This window comes from Haemorhous mexicanus, chromosome 21 (assembly GCF_027477595.1).
Source record: "Haemorhous mexicanus isolate bHaeMex1 chromosome 21, bHaeMex1.pri, whole genome shotgun sequence".
In the NCBI taxonomy this organism is placed as follows: domain Eukaryota; kingdom Metazoa; phylum Chordata; class Aves; order Passeriformes; family Fringillidae; genus Haemorhous; species Haemorhous mexicanus.
Genome location: NC_082361.1, coordinates 3745797 through 3758662, shown reverse-complemented (window position 1 = coordinate 3758662; position 12866 = coordinate 3745797).

The window sequence follows — 12866 nt, the reverse complement described above, 5'->3', positions numbered from 1 at the left end:
GGGAGATAGATCACGAACATATGCAAAAAAATAACCAGCATCAAAGCCACTTGGCAACTCAACTAACCCAATTCATAAATTAATTTCTATCCCTCTTGTAAGGGAGAAATCAGTCACTCCTCAGGGCTATCCATCTCTATCGCTCATCTGGCCACATCCTTTCATAAATCTTGCTGTGAGTCTGAGCTGGTGAGTGCTGGATCAGGATGGAAGAACGCCTGGTGTCTGTGCTGGGTTGGGGCAGTCCCTGGGCTGGTTTGCCCTGGGCTGGGGCAGGAATGGTTCTCTCTGCATCCCCCACATCCTGAGGCTGGGGCAGAGCTGGGGTTTTGCAGCATGGTGCTGTTTGGTGGGTGATTTTGGGGAGTGTGGTTCCTGCTGAGGAGCCATCAGGGTGGTGCAGAGGTGAAATTATGAAATAATTCCTTGCACATCAGCGTGTGCTGGGTTGGCAGAGCCATACAGGAGGTGGCTGGTGGCTGCTGGGGACACGTGGGGTGAAGGTGGGTGCTTGTTGGGGTCTGGCCTGGTGTTGGATACACCCCTGGGAGGTGCAACTGGGGGACTCCCAGCTCAGGAAGCAGCTCCAGCTGCTCCTCCCACAGCTTTCCAAAACCCCACGGCTTTGGAAAATAACGTCTGCACCCCCAGCTCCCCATGGGCATCAGCACCTGGAACCCAGGTTAGCTTTTCCAACCAGGCAGACAGAGCTCAGCTCTTCCCTGGCTGAATCCCTCAGCCCAGTCCCCCCCCAGAGCAGAAAATCACCACCTTTCAGGCTGCCATCTGTTTATTTGGTCGGACTCTGAACTTGCTGAAACGTCTCTCGATGGATGAAGGAACGCAGAGTAGAAGAGCAGAGCCTGGCAGGCTGCATGGTGAGTGGAAAATAGTTTTTTAGGGCTTTCTGGAGTTTGAAGGCCTGATGATGGATGTGCATGAGAAGGATGGTAATGGCTTTGTGAGTATCCAAACACAGAGCAGAGGAATAACTCTGCCTGATAGACTGAGAAATGTGTGTGGGACAGGATCCTCCCCGCTCCAACACGGAGCTGAATGATGGAGTGCTGCAGGTTTTGGGAAGGGAGGCTGGCATGGGCTGCATGTATTGGAAAAAAGGTGCAAATAGCTTGGAAATCCTATTAAATCTTTGCTGTGAATGCATTGGAAAAAGCTGCATCTTGCCTCGGAATGAGGCTGGAGGAGCTTGCAGTGACCTAAGAGGGACTCGCTGTGGTTCTGACCTGCTGGGCAGGGTTGGTGCTCCTGTGCCTCCTGGCTTCCCTTTCCCTGCCTTCCCACTCTGCTCCCAGTGTCCAGACCTACTGACAAAAGTGATGGGTTTATGTGGAAATTTTGTGGGGATAAATATTTGCCTGTCAGCAGGGCTGGGTCCGAGTGTGATTTCTCATGTGCCATTTGGAAATGACATTTCCAAACAAAGTTAGAATTTCCCATTGAGGTTATCTGGGGTTTTTTTGTTGTTTATAAGTTGGAAAATGGCTGAATTTAAGGGATTTCTTTATTGCCATGCAAATGGAAGAGTTGTTCATGTCCTCATGCTTGGAGTGAGGGGTTTTAGTGTCCACTTCCAGCCTGGCTACCTGAGGAGCTGGGATGAGCTGGAAGATGTGTGTGTGCCCTTCAGCTGGGTGGGGAATGTACCAAAAGTGGGATATTTTAACCTGCTTGGGGGACTTTTTTTGATGTCACATGAAACCTTGTGACCCACAAATTCCAGTGGCTGTGGGTACAAGTGAAACTGGGACACTGCATAAAAAGGGGACGTGGGGAAAGGTTCTGGGTTTCCAGCCCTTCCTGTGCCATGTGGTGACTTTGTCACTCACTGTGACTTCAGTGACAGCTTTGGCTGTGAACAGTGTCAGGGCAGGGCACTTTTCTGGATCCTGAATGTCCCCAGGGCTGTGGTGGCTCCTGAGAGAGGGAGGGATCCCTGGGTGTCCTTGCACCCCTTGGATCTGTCCTGCCTTGCAAGGTTGCTGTGACTGGGGTCACCTGTGCAGTGACAAATGCAGGGCTGGGTGTCCCCAGGGCTGCTGAGCTGTTGGGTTTTCCCCAAAATCCAGTGCTGGGCAGGATGAGCTGGGATGGGGCCTGGTGGCTCTCAGTGCCCTGGTGCTGAGCCAGGACAGGATTTGGGTGCTGGGTGAGAACTTGGTGAGCACAGGGCTGCACATCCATGGGGATCCCTGCAGGGATGTCTCCAGGGCAGGCTTGAGAGGCTGATGGTGACCTGTGACCTTGGGATGGGGATTCTGCCACTGCCAGGCTCAGCCCACATCAGGATGCAGCCACAGGGGCTAAAAATTGAATTTTAAGAACAAATGCAGGAAATATCCTGCACACCCAGAGGCACCAGCAAGGTTTTTGACACCCTGTGTTTGCTGGCAGGTGGCAGGATAAATAAAAGTATTTGAAGAAGAATTTTAAGTACACCTTTTGTATTTTTTTTTTTCCTGTGTCCCTTTGGAGCTGCTGGGCCAGGCTTTGGAGCAGTGCCTGTTGTGATGCCACAACCTGAATTTTTTGGATCCCCCTTCCCTTGCCCACTTCTGCTGGGTATTTTGAAGTTGAAATTACTTTTTCTTTGATGGCAAGGACTGGATTTCTTTACACTTGGGACAAAAAAATTCTCCCCCCTAAATTCCTGAGTGCTGCTGCCTGCTCCTTCTTTGGCTCTGTGTGGGTTTTGCCTGTTTAATATGATTAAAAAAAAAAAAAAAAAAGAGGAAAACAAAACATATCATTTCCTTGCTTTAATGTGAGCCAATTATGGCTTGCAGGCTGTTAACTTCATCACCACTTCTTCCAGCAAAGCCCTTGGTAAAATAAACCACAGCAGAGCTGCCTTCCCTGGACCTGCTGTCCATCACAGCCTGGAGCCACAGCGTTTTATCCATCCCCCTTGGCTGGAAAAAAAAACCCCAGTGGCTCTGTCCCACACATGCCCACTAAAATATCCCAGCACTTGTTGTACATCTGCTGAGGGACACCAACTGGAAAGGAGATTAGGGCTCAGACTCGCTGGGCTGTCTGCTCCTCCTAATGAGGAACACATTGGAGCCTGCCCGCCGCTCCAAATGGCAAAATCAGGAGGGCTTGGGAGGGTGGAGGGTGCCAGGGCAAGGGACAGAGGGACTGCAGTGTGCCAGCAGCCAGGGAGAGCTCACAGGAGCTGTGTGGTCAGGGGTGCTCCATTTCCAGCCAGGGGTGCTGAGCCCAGGGGACGCCGGCAGCTGGGGACACCTGAGGTGCTGAGGGGCTGGCCAAGGGTGCCAGGGATGCTCTCTGGGCTGTCCCCAGGGCCCTGTCCCTGCCCTGTCCTGCCCATGGCCCCCAGTCACACCTTGAGGCAGGTCTGACCCCTCCAGCCCGGGCACTGCTGGCTCAGGGAGCTGGAGCTGGGGGGAGCCAGCCCCTGTGAAATCCCACACCCTGCGGGGCACATTTTGTGTGGTGTTCCCCAGCTGCTTTGCCCCGGGAAGGAAAATGCTCTTGGCATTTAGAAGCCTGTCAGGGCCACACCCAGGAGCAAGGGGCAGGGTCCCTGCTTTTCCCACCTTTGGCCACATCCATTTCCTTGGGGTTTTGCACTGGGACCCACAGAGCCTGCACCCGTTTGCTGGTGACTGCACCCCCATCTTCTGAATTGCTCCATCCCCTGGCTGGGATCCAGGGCAGGAATGTTAATTTATTTTTATTGATTTTGTGGCTAATTTGGGATTTTGGGCAGACCTGATACTCTCTCCCTCTGCTGCAGTATCCTACAAAAAGGCCAGGATGGGCTGGGATTCCCATACAAGGGCCAGTGGGAGGCAGCTGCACCCTCAAAGCAGAAGAATCAGGAGCTTCTGATAAGCCCATTCTCACAGGCACCTTTTAACCTGTTTATCCTGCTGTCAGAAAATCTCGTGGATTAAATTTGGAGTGAAAGCAGAGACTTGAAAGCACATTTCTGCCCTGCTGCAGATCTGTAAATAGGATAATCTTGTTACAGCCACCTGTTAGTCCTGCAGTGACCCTTGAGGATTTCTGGGCAGATATTACATTATTTTAATGGCATAACAGTGTCCTGTCCTGTGATCCTGGGTTGTTCCCAACACCCCAGCCCTCAATTGCTTTCCCATTTGATATCACTGAAAGTGACACTAAATATCTTCACTTAAACCAAAGTGGATTGGAGGTTTTGGAAGCTCATGGTGCACCAGGATTTTATTCCGGGGCCTTTAGGGTGAGCCCTACATATATTAAGAAAAATCCTCAGGCACCTTCACAACTTTGAGTTTCTCTCAATTTTGTGACTGGATAGAGGAGAAAAAACCCCAAAAACGTGTCCTTGCCATGGGAGTTAACTCAGAGCCATGTGCCCGTGCCACAGAGCTCCTTTCCCTTCCCACCAGCTTTGCTGCAGCTCCTTTGGGATGCTGTCCCTGCACTTTTAAACCCCACAGGCCTCCTGTGCCCTGCAGCCCCTGAACTCTTGGTCACCCTGCAGGTAGGGCTGACCCCAAAACTCATTTCCCTTGGGAAAGCCTCCTAAGCCCCTTGCACATCCCACTGCCCCCCGGGTCCCTAACGGGTGAGCCAGACCGTGCAGGAGGATGGGATGTGAAAATCCAGGAGCAGGGATGGCAGGTGTCACCCCTCCTCGGTCCCTGTCCCCTCCCGGCAGCTCCCTGGAGCTTTTGGGTGTTTGCAGCCCCTGGGGCTGTGCCCATGTCTGGAGGAGCTCATGTGAAAGCCATTAAGGAGCGTGAGGAAAGGGAGCACAACGGTTGGGAATGGTTTTGTTTGGGTTTCTAAAACGTGCGCATGAAAACACTGTGTGGTTTTCTGACAAATTTGAACCAGCGCTGCTCAATCCGCTCCAGCGCTGCTACTGTTGATCTTGCAGACTGTAAAGCATTTATTGGAGCTGCTTGAGGCAAACTTAAGCATCTGTGGAATAACAAGTCCAGGAAGTAATTGCATCCACAAGGAAAATATTTTTATGTATAATTCAGTGACCCATTTTATAAACATTGCGGTTCCACCTTGGACTTTTTTTTTTTAATCCTTTTTTTTTTTTTTCTTTTTTCCTTTTTTTTTTTTTTCACCTGCAGCCTTTCCTCTCCAAGTGTCTGGGTTTAGTGATCCATGTGGGGCTGTGTTCAGTGGCTCTGTGGTGAGGGTTTGGCGTGGATGGGGTGGGGAGTGGAGGGGAAAACCCTGGTGCTGCAGGGAGATGAGGGTCCAGCTCCGAAGGTGGCACCACAGTGGGGTGCTCCAGGGAAGCAGAGACAGCATGGATTGCTCCTGCTGAGCTTGGCAGGCACTGAGGAATTGTTTCGTGGCAAAAGCTTTTCTTTCTTCCTTAGCAAACCAGCTTTACGAGAAGATGAGTCACTTCCAGCCTGGGTGGCACAGTGCTCGCACGGGTCTGGGGACCTGGGGACTCCATGGCCCCTCTCTTTGGGGTTTTGGGGTTTCATTTCCAGTAGAAATTCATCCCTGCCCCACCTTGGTCACCCCAGGAGCTCTGTTTGCTCTCACAGCACAGGTGGGAGCTGGAAGGAGCTGCCTCACAAAGACTTTTGTACCCTGCCTGTCCCCTGACAGCCTGGGCATGGCCAGTTTGGGGACAGCACTGGGTACTGGTGTTGAAAAGGGTGACAACTTGGAAATAGATTTGCTCTGACAGAATAAAGTTATAAAAAGATTAAGCTGCAAAACACTCTGTTAAAACTACACTAAAGTTTTGTAGGGTTAAAATTGGCACCTTATCCAGGGTAGAGCTACCCTTCCTGGGGAGCTGAGGACTGATGGCATGGGACCTTGCTCCCCCTTTTCCTGCCATGGATTTGTTGGCATCTTCCCCTTTTGGGAGGAATGAAATTTGACTCAAGCTGAGTGGTGAAAGGCCTGTGGCTGCTGTGCCATAGCACCAGTGGCATCTCCTCTGTCCCCATCCTTGCTGTGGCACCATGGGGACGTGACTGACCCCCTGTCAGTGCCTGTGCTGCTGGGATGGACCCACCACCTCCATCCCAGCTCCTGTCCCTCTCTCTGTCCCTCTGCACCAGGCATGGCTCAAACAAAGCCTGGCAGGCCTGAAAATCAGAGGGTGAAGCTCAAGGATGAGGTGCCAGGCTGAGCCTCCCTTGCTTTTCCCATCGCCCCCAAACTGCTCTGTCCTGCCCAGGGAGCAGCAATGCCAAGGGCAGCCACAGCCCCAGGGCCAGGCCTCGCTCCAGGAGGGAGAAGAAAACAAAACAAAACAGGCTTGGAAGTAAATATTATCTGAATATAGAGGAACGCGATGTTTCTTCATATGGGTCTAGAATTTCTGCCTTTTAACAGCTAACCTTGACTCAGCCAATATCCACAACATGCAGCTCTGGCCAAAATATGCTGGGCCTTAAAGTACCACAACAGCTGTTTTTCTTGCTAAAATATGACATTAAATTTTTTGGATGGCTGGATGCTTCCTTGATGAAAGTGGAATAAGGGGCTATTTTTCCTCTCCCTCTTCCCCCCTCCAGCCTTTCCTCCTCCTCCTGTGCAGGGCGATAAAGCCAGAGCCTTTGCAGATATCCCGTGTGGGCAGACCCTGTGGGGCCAGAGGGGAGGGGGCTACAGCCCAAGGGAGGGGGCTACAGCCCAAGGGAGAGGGCTGCTGCTCACTGAGCCCCCCTTGTTGTTGCAGGGTCAGTGCCAGCAGCAGTTTCAGCCCTCACATCTTGTTTTGCCCGTGTCAAAATTTTCTGCCCTTAAGATGAGCGTGCTGGTTGAGGGACTGGGGCTGGTGGGTTTTGTGCTTCAGACCCTCTGTCGTCACAAAAGAGTTTGGGGCTTTCCAAGAGCTCCAGATGTGGTCAGAGGTGTGGGGCAAGAGCCTGGTGGCCACGTCTGAATGAGGCAGTGCTGGTCCCTGTGCCTGAGCTGACCAATACTTGGAGGAATTGCTGGTGGTGTGAGCTGGGATCTGCCCTGCTTTGTCCTGGGCCACCAGTGAGGTGTCCTGCACCAGTTTGTGCAGGGTTTGGAGCTCTGCAAACACTGCTGCACTGGCTTTTGCTCTGGTGGTGTCACCTGGTGTGACAGGTGCCTTTCTGGACAGCCCATCCACAGATGAGCTGCATTCCTCAGGATGCAACAGGCACAGAGATGGGGATTTGCAGTGGAATCACTGCTCTGAGACTTAAAACCCAGGAATGGCCATGGGGGCAGCAGGGATTTGTGGTGGCTGGGGACAGCAGGGTGGCTGCTCCTCAGTGCTGTGGCCATCCTCAAGAAGCATCACCCAGTGTTTGTGCTCTGGGGCACTCGGGGCTCACTCACATCTCGGGGGTGATGTGGCAATATCAGGATGGGGTGTCTGCTCCCCAAGGGCTGTCACTCCTTGCTCAGCTTTCTGTGCACAGCTGAGGACAAACTCCCTGCCCTCCACGCCTCATCCTCTGCTTCTTTCCCCTTCATTTTAAAGATCAGCTCAGTTTTCATGGGAGGCAGAAGAACTTTTAAAGTGGGGAGGTGGCAACCAAAGCCGGGATGAAGGTTCCATTGCCCAGAGCCTCTGGGGCTCATCGATTTCTTCTGGAAGCTGGTTGATAACCCAGCGAGGTGTGGCACAGGCAGGCTTACCCATTCCTCCTTTAATTCCACAACAATCCCACTGCAGGATCTGCTTCATCCCCGCTCCCTCCGAGCTCTCAGCCCCACCGCGCTGTTTATTCAGGAGCATCCACGGGTGCTCAGGGCCGGGATGCCCTCGGGGGGTGCCCGGGGTGCCGGGTCCCGGCGGTGCCCGTGTGTTTGGAAGGGATTCATTCCCTTTTCCCGAGCATGTGGTTGGAATTAGCGGCGCGGCTGCAGGGGGAGCGGGCAGCTGGGTTTCTCCGGAGCGTTTCAGTGCTTAATCTCTGAAGAATGCAGAATGTCTGTCTGGACGGCCCGGCCAAAATCAACTCCGCGGCACGGGGAGGCCAATATAAACGTTCATGTTTTGTGTCACCGAGATTTCATTAGATGTTTTTTATGTAATTGCATAAGTCGGACTACCGTGATGAAAATGCCACAGCGAGCAAATGGGATGAATTGTGAAACCTCTCCTTCGAGGAGACACTGGTCCCCTCTGGGCCGTGGGGATCCAGCTCCAGCCCCTTCCAAGGTGCTTGGTGACCTTTTGGGGATAAATGATGGGTTGTTTGCCCGTGTCCTCGCTCTCTACCCCTCACCCTGACGTCAGGGAGAGCTCAGAGCTGGGCCAGGAGCAGGTCTCCCCATGGCCAGTGCTGGGAGGCAGGACTGGCTGCTCCTGTGCTCCAAAGGGGCTCTCATCCCTCCTTGGAGTCCCAGGGGGAGGCAGCAGAGTGGGGGGAGAGGATGAAAAATCTCCCATTTCTTGGTTGCCTGACATCCAAGTGCTCTGCAACATCTGAGTGATGTCACTGCCCTCTTGATTTCCTGCTTTAAACCCTGCTAGAGGCAGGGATGGAGAGTTCAGGGCTCAAGCAGCACCCCCAGTGATGCTGTGCCCCATCCCCATCCTCTGACCCTCTCCACTAACGACAACAACTTTGTTAATCTGTCCCTTCAAGGCCTGGCGTGTTTTCCTGATGATAACAGATTAATGCTAATTTAATTAGGCCTGAATCAATGCTTGCTTTCTTCAAACCCAGACATGCTCCAAGGGCTGCTGAGTGCTGTGACACTTTGCTGCTGCTCATCCTGGGCTGGAGGGCTGGGTGAGGTGACACCCCATCATCCTGCTCCTCCTCAGGGGGAGAGGCTGGGCCCAGGGGGTGCCAGCCCAGCACAAATCCCCCTGGGTTTTGCTCCCAGAGGAGGCTGTGCCCTGGGTTCCCTACAGGGATGGGAAATGTTATGGATGGATAATGAGATGATTGGCTCTCACAATTAAAAGGTAACTATTGTGTGAATATTAGGAAAAGCTTTAGTAATGTTATTGTGGTTTAGATGTTCTCTGTTCTCCCCACAGTTCCCTTTACCCACCCTGTACTGTTGCCATCAGACAGCCTGGGCTGTCTAGGACAGGTACAAAGAAGCTGCACAGGTGTCCCTTGCATGGGGCAGCTGGGAATGGAAAAGCTTGGTGCTCAGGGGGTGGGCATGGCAACACCTAACCTCCAATCCAGTTGCAATAAAGCAGTTTGCACTGATAAATGGCAAAGAAGAGCTGCCTGACAGACTTTGGGAAGGGCCAGGGCTGGCTGATGCAACCCCCAGGGGTATAAAAGCCTGAGCATCCATCTTGAAGACGACCCAGCCACGTGGTGTGCACGAGGGGCAGCTCCCAGCGCTGCAGCTTTTTCCTTACTCAGTCCTTTGTTGTATTTTCGTTAAGGTCTAATAAACCTCTTTACATTTTCGAAGGGAGCAGTTGTTTCTCACAGGAAGCAGCCGGCACCGGGAGCCCCGGGCGCTGCATCCCCGCAGCGGCTCCTGGAGCGGGGCTGGCCCGGCCGCCCTGGCCGCAGACACATCTGCTGGGCGGGAGGGCCTGGAATTTGGGATATTGTTTTTCTGGCTGGGAGAGGTGGGTGCCAAAAGCCTGATAAATTAATCACCTCTGACATGGGTCAGTCCAGCTCTGGCGTGCGCAGCCTGGGCCCCCTGAGACGCTGCTGCTGCCGCTGCAACGCCAAAATTCATCAAGCAGCGAGAGCAGCGGGTTTTGGGAGGGGGCAGCTGCTGGCAGGGAGGGGTTTGACCACTGCAGTCCTCTGGGATGGCAGCACAGCTCTTGCAGCTGCCTGTGCCTGGCAGTGCTGCCACCTGACATCACTTGTTTTGGAGCAGGACCTGGCTGGGTGGCTGCTGGGGGATGGGAATGGATTTAGGATTTGTGCAGCGCCTGTCACAGCAAGCTCCTTGCTCAGGGACTTGCTGGGGTGCCAGTGGGCACACAGAGCCCAGGGGCGATGCATGGGATGGGGATGGGGGGCAGGAAGATGTGCAGGGCATGGCAGGGGTGCAGTTGCTGGAGGTCACAGGCAGCTTCTTGTGGCCCCTCAGCCCAGTCCCTGTAAGCAGGCATCCTCTGTGGGGAGTTGGGTCTGTGGGGTGATGCTGGTGCAGCCTGAGGTGAGAGCAGCACTTCCCCTCTCCCCCAGTGAGCAGCACCATGGACCTTTCATGGTGGGGATCTTTTACTTTGTGGGGATCTGATCATCCAGTCTTTTTGCCCAGGGCAAGGCAGGCTCAGCCTACACCTCACCAGGCTCCTTTGCCCTTGGGGAGGGGACAGGGGGACACAGGTCTGGTCTGGTACAGGGGGGTGGCAGGTCCTGGCCCTGCAGAGTCCCCACTGCTCCCTGGAGAGAAGGTGGGGAAGGGCTTTGCTCAGCCCCTGCTGGGCTTTCTGCACAGCTGTGGAACAAAGGGGATTTTCCTGGTTTTAATGATTCCTCTTCCCATCCATCTCTTCCTCCCTCATGTGCTGCTTTCCCCCCTGGCAGCTGCCAGAAGAAGAATTTGCTTTACCTTCCTTGGGCTTTCTTGGGAACATTTCTGCTCAGAGAAGGAGAAAGAAGGAAACAGAAAGGGGAGCAAAGCTCAGGGGACAGGGTCCCACAAAGTCTTTCAGAGTGTAAGGGCTCTGTTTGTGCTTGGCACTCCCCGAGGTGTTCACAGGGCTGCTCTGGGTGGCAGGAGGTGTTAAGACACCCAGCATGTGCTGTGGCCTCCAGGTGGGATCAGAGCAGATCTTATCAGCACCATGCAGAAGCCTCCCTGCATCCCTCCTGCCCTCCACTCGCTCGCTCTCCTTCTCTCCCCCTTTTATTTTTTTTGTCCAGACATAATTAATGTAAACCAAATGCTTTGTGCACAGCTGCTGGCATCCTGAAAACGTTTTGTGTGTGGTCTCTCCTTTAGCCTGGACAGGGATGTAGCAAAACTCTGAGCACTATCCCAGACCTGCCTGAGCAGGGAGCAGCATCTATTGCACAAGAAGCACCTTGAATTTCTGCATTTCCCTCCAGGGGTGAGGTTATGGTTGAGCTGCTTTAAATAAAACCATGAAGCTGCCCTAAAACTTCATCTCCCAAATCCAGTTAAACCCAAGCTCAACTTTTCTTGCTGGTCGTGCTTAGCTGAAACCCCAAATATCTGTCTCATTTTTGTGGCTGTGTCTGGGCTCCCCCAGGGCCTGAGGGATGCTCATGCAGCAGAGCTGCTGTGGGAAGTATGTCCTCATGCTGCTTTTGGTGCCTTTGGACTCGGGGAACAGCGAGATCTTGTGATTTATGGGGTTTTTTCCAGCCAAAGGGACAATTTCCGATCACTGCTGTTGTCTCTTGATCTTTAGGGCTCAAGGTGTGAGGTGAAGAAAGTGTCTGGCCCTACCTGTTTGGCTCCCAAAAGCCCAAGCAGCAGCTGAGTGACATCCTGCAGCCTCTGGATTCCCTTCCTGCACCTTCTGCACCCCCACACTGAGCTCTCCCCCTTCCCAATCCCTCACAGATGGTGCTTTTCCCCTCCACTGCTCCAATCACTCCCTCAAAACCCCAGTGTGGCATCTGGGATCACCAAAAATGAGCATCTTCCATGCCCCACACCCTGGGTGTGCTGGGAAACCTGTGTGGTACCTGGGGTCTCTTGGCTCCCCAAAATCCCTTTTTTTTGGTCAAAAACCCCTCTGGGCGGGTGTACTGAGTCCTGCCATGGTGCAGTGAGGGCTGTGGCTGTCCTGGCCCTCTGTGAGTCAGTGGCTGAGCATTTTGCAAATGTTGGAGCTGAATGGGAAGCATCTGAAATCCCTGCGTGGACACTTTGGATTCCGGGATGCTTTGGATGCTGCAGATGCCTGGGTGAGAAGGTGGGCTGGGTGGGGGTTTGGGGAATGGCTCTTCTCATGTTTCTGCTCCAAAACTGTCTCAGTGTTGTGGCTGGGAGATGGGAATGACACCTCTGGGATGAATCCTCCCAGCAGAGGCTGAGCAGCTGGGGCACAGCTTGAGGTGGCTCCTTCTGGGGAGGCTCAGAGCAGAAAACCCCTGTGCCACAGGACAGTCACCATTTGGGGACAACATTCCTCAGACAAAAAGCACCTTCATGTGTCCACACAATATTTTAGTTCAAAAACCCCAATATCTGGAAGAGTTTAAAGGGAAAACTGTCGAGCAGCCCACGGTGGGGGCCTGGGGAGATGTGGGTGTACAGGAGGGGCTATTTCTGCTCTCAGTGCTTGGTTGAGTGATGCTCACAGCTGAGGGAAGGGCTCTGATTTGCTCAGAAATCCTTCCCTGGCTCCCCATCCTCACACCCAGGATGCTCTGTGGGGCTGGAGGGTGCCAGAACACAAACTGTCTGCACTGAGTGCCCCGCAGCAGCCGGGCAATGATCATTTTAAATGAGTGAGAGGCTGAAAAATAGTGAGTGAGATTTTTTAAAAGGTCACCTTGGCCAAGGAGGCAAAAATTCTTCCTTGTGCGAGTGAGATGCTTTAGGAACTGCCTTAAAATTAATCCAAAACATGAGCACGGCTCCAAATGAGTGGGACTTGGCAAGAGGGCTGGACATATTATCTTTAAATATAGGCAGGCATCCTGGAGGGTTTCTGGTGGTTTTCCTGGTCACTTCTTATTCCTCTGTCTCCCCCTCTGCACCCCCCTCCTTGCATAATTCTCTCCCTTTTAATGCCTCTTCCCACATTTTGGGAATGATGTCTCCCCAAACCGGGCAGGGTTGCAACACTGAAAAGGATTTTGTGTCCTGTGGCACTTTTTCTCAGGAGAGCATTGCCTGTGTGCCCAGTGACCTCTGTCCTGGGGAGGCTGTTGCTCCCAAGGGTTGGAAAAGGAGTTTTAAAGGTGTAAATTGGTATAAAATGGGTGTGATCC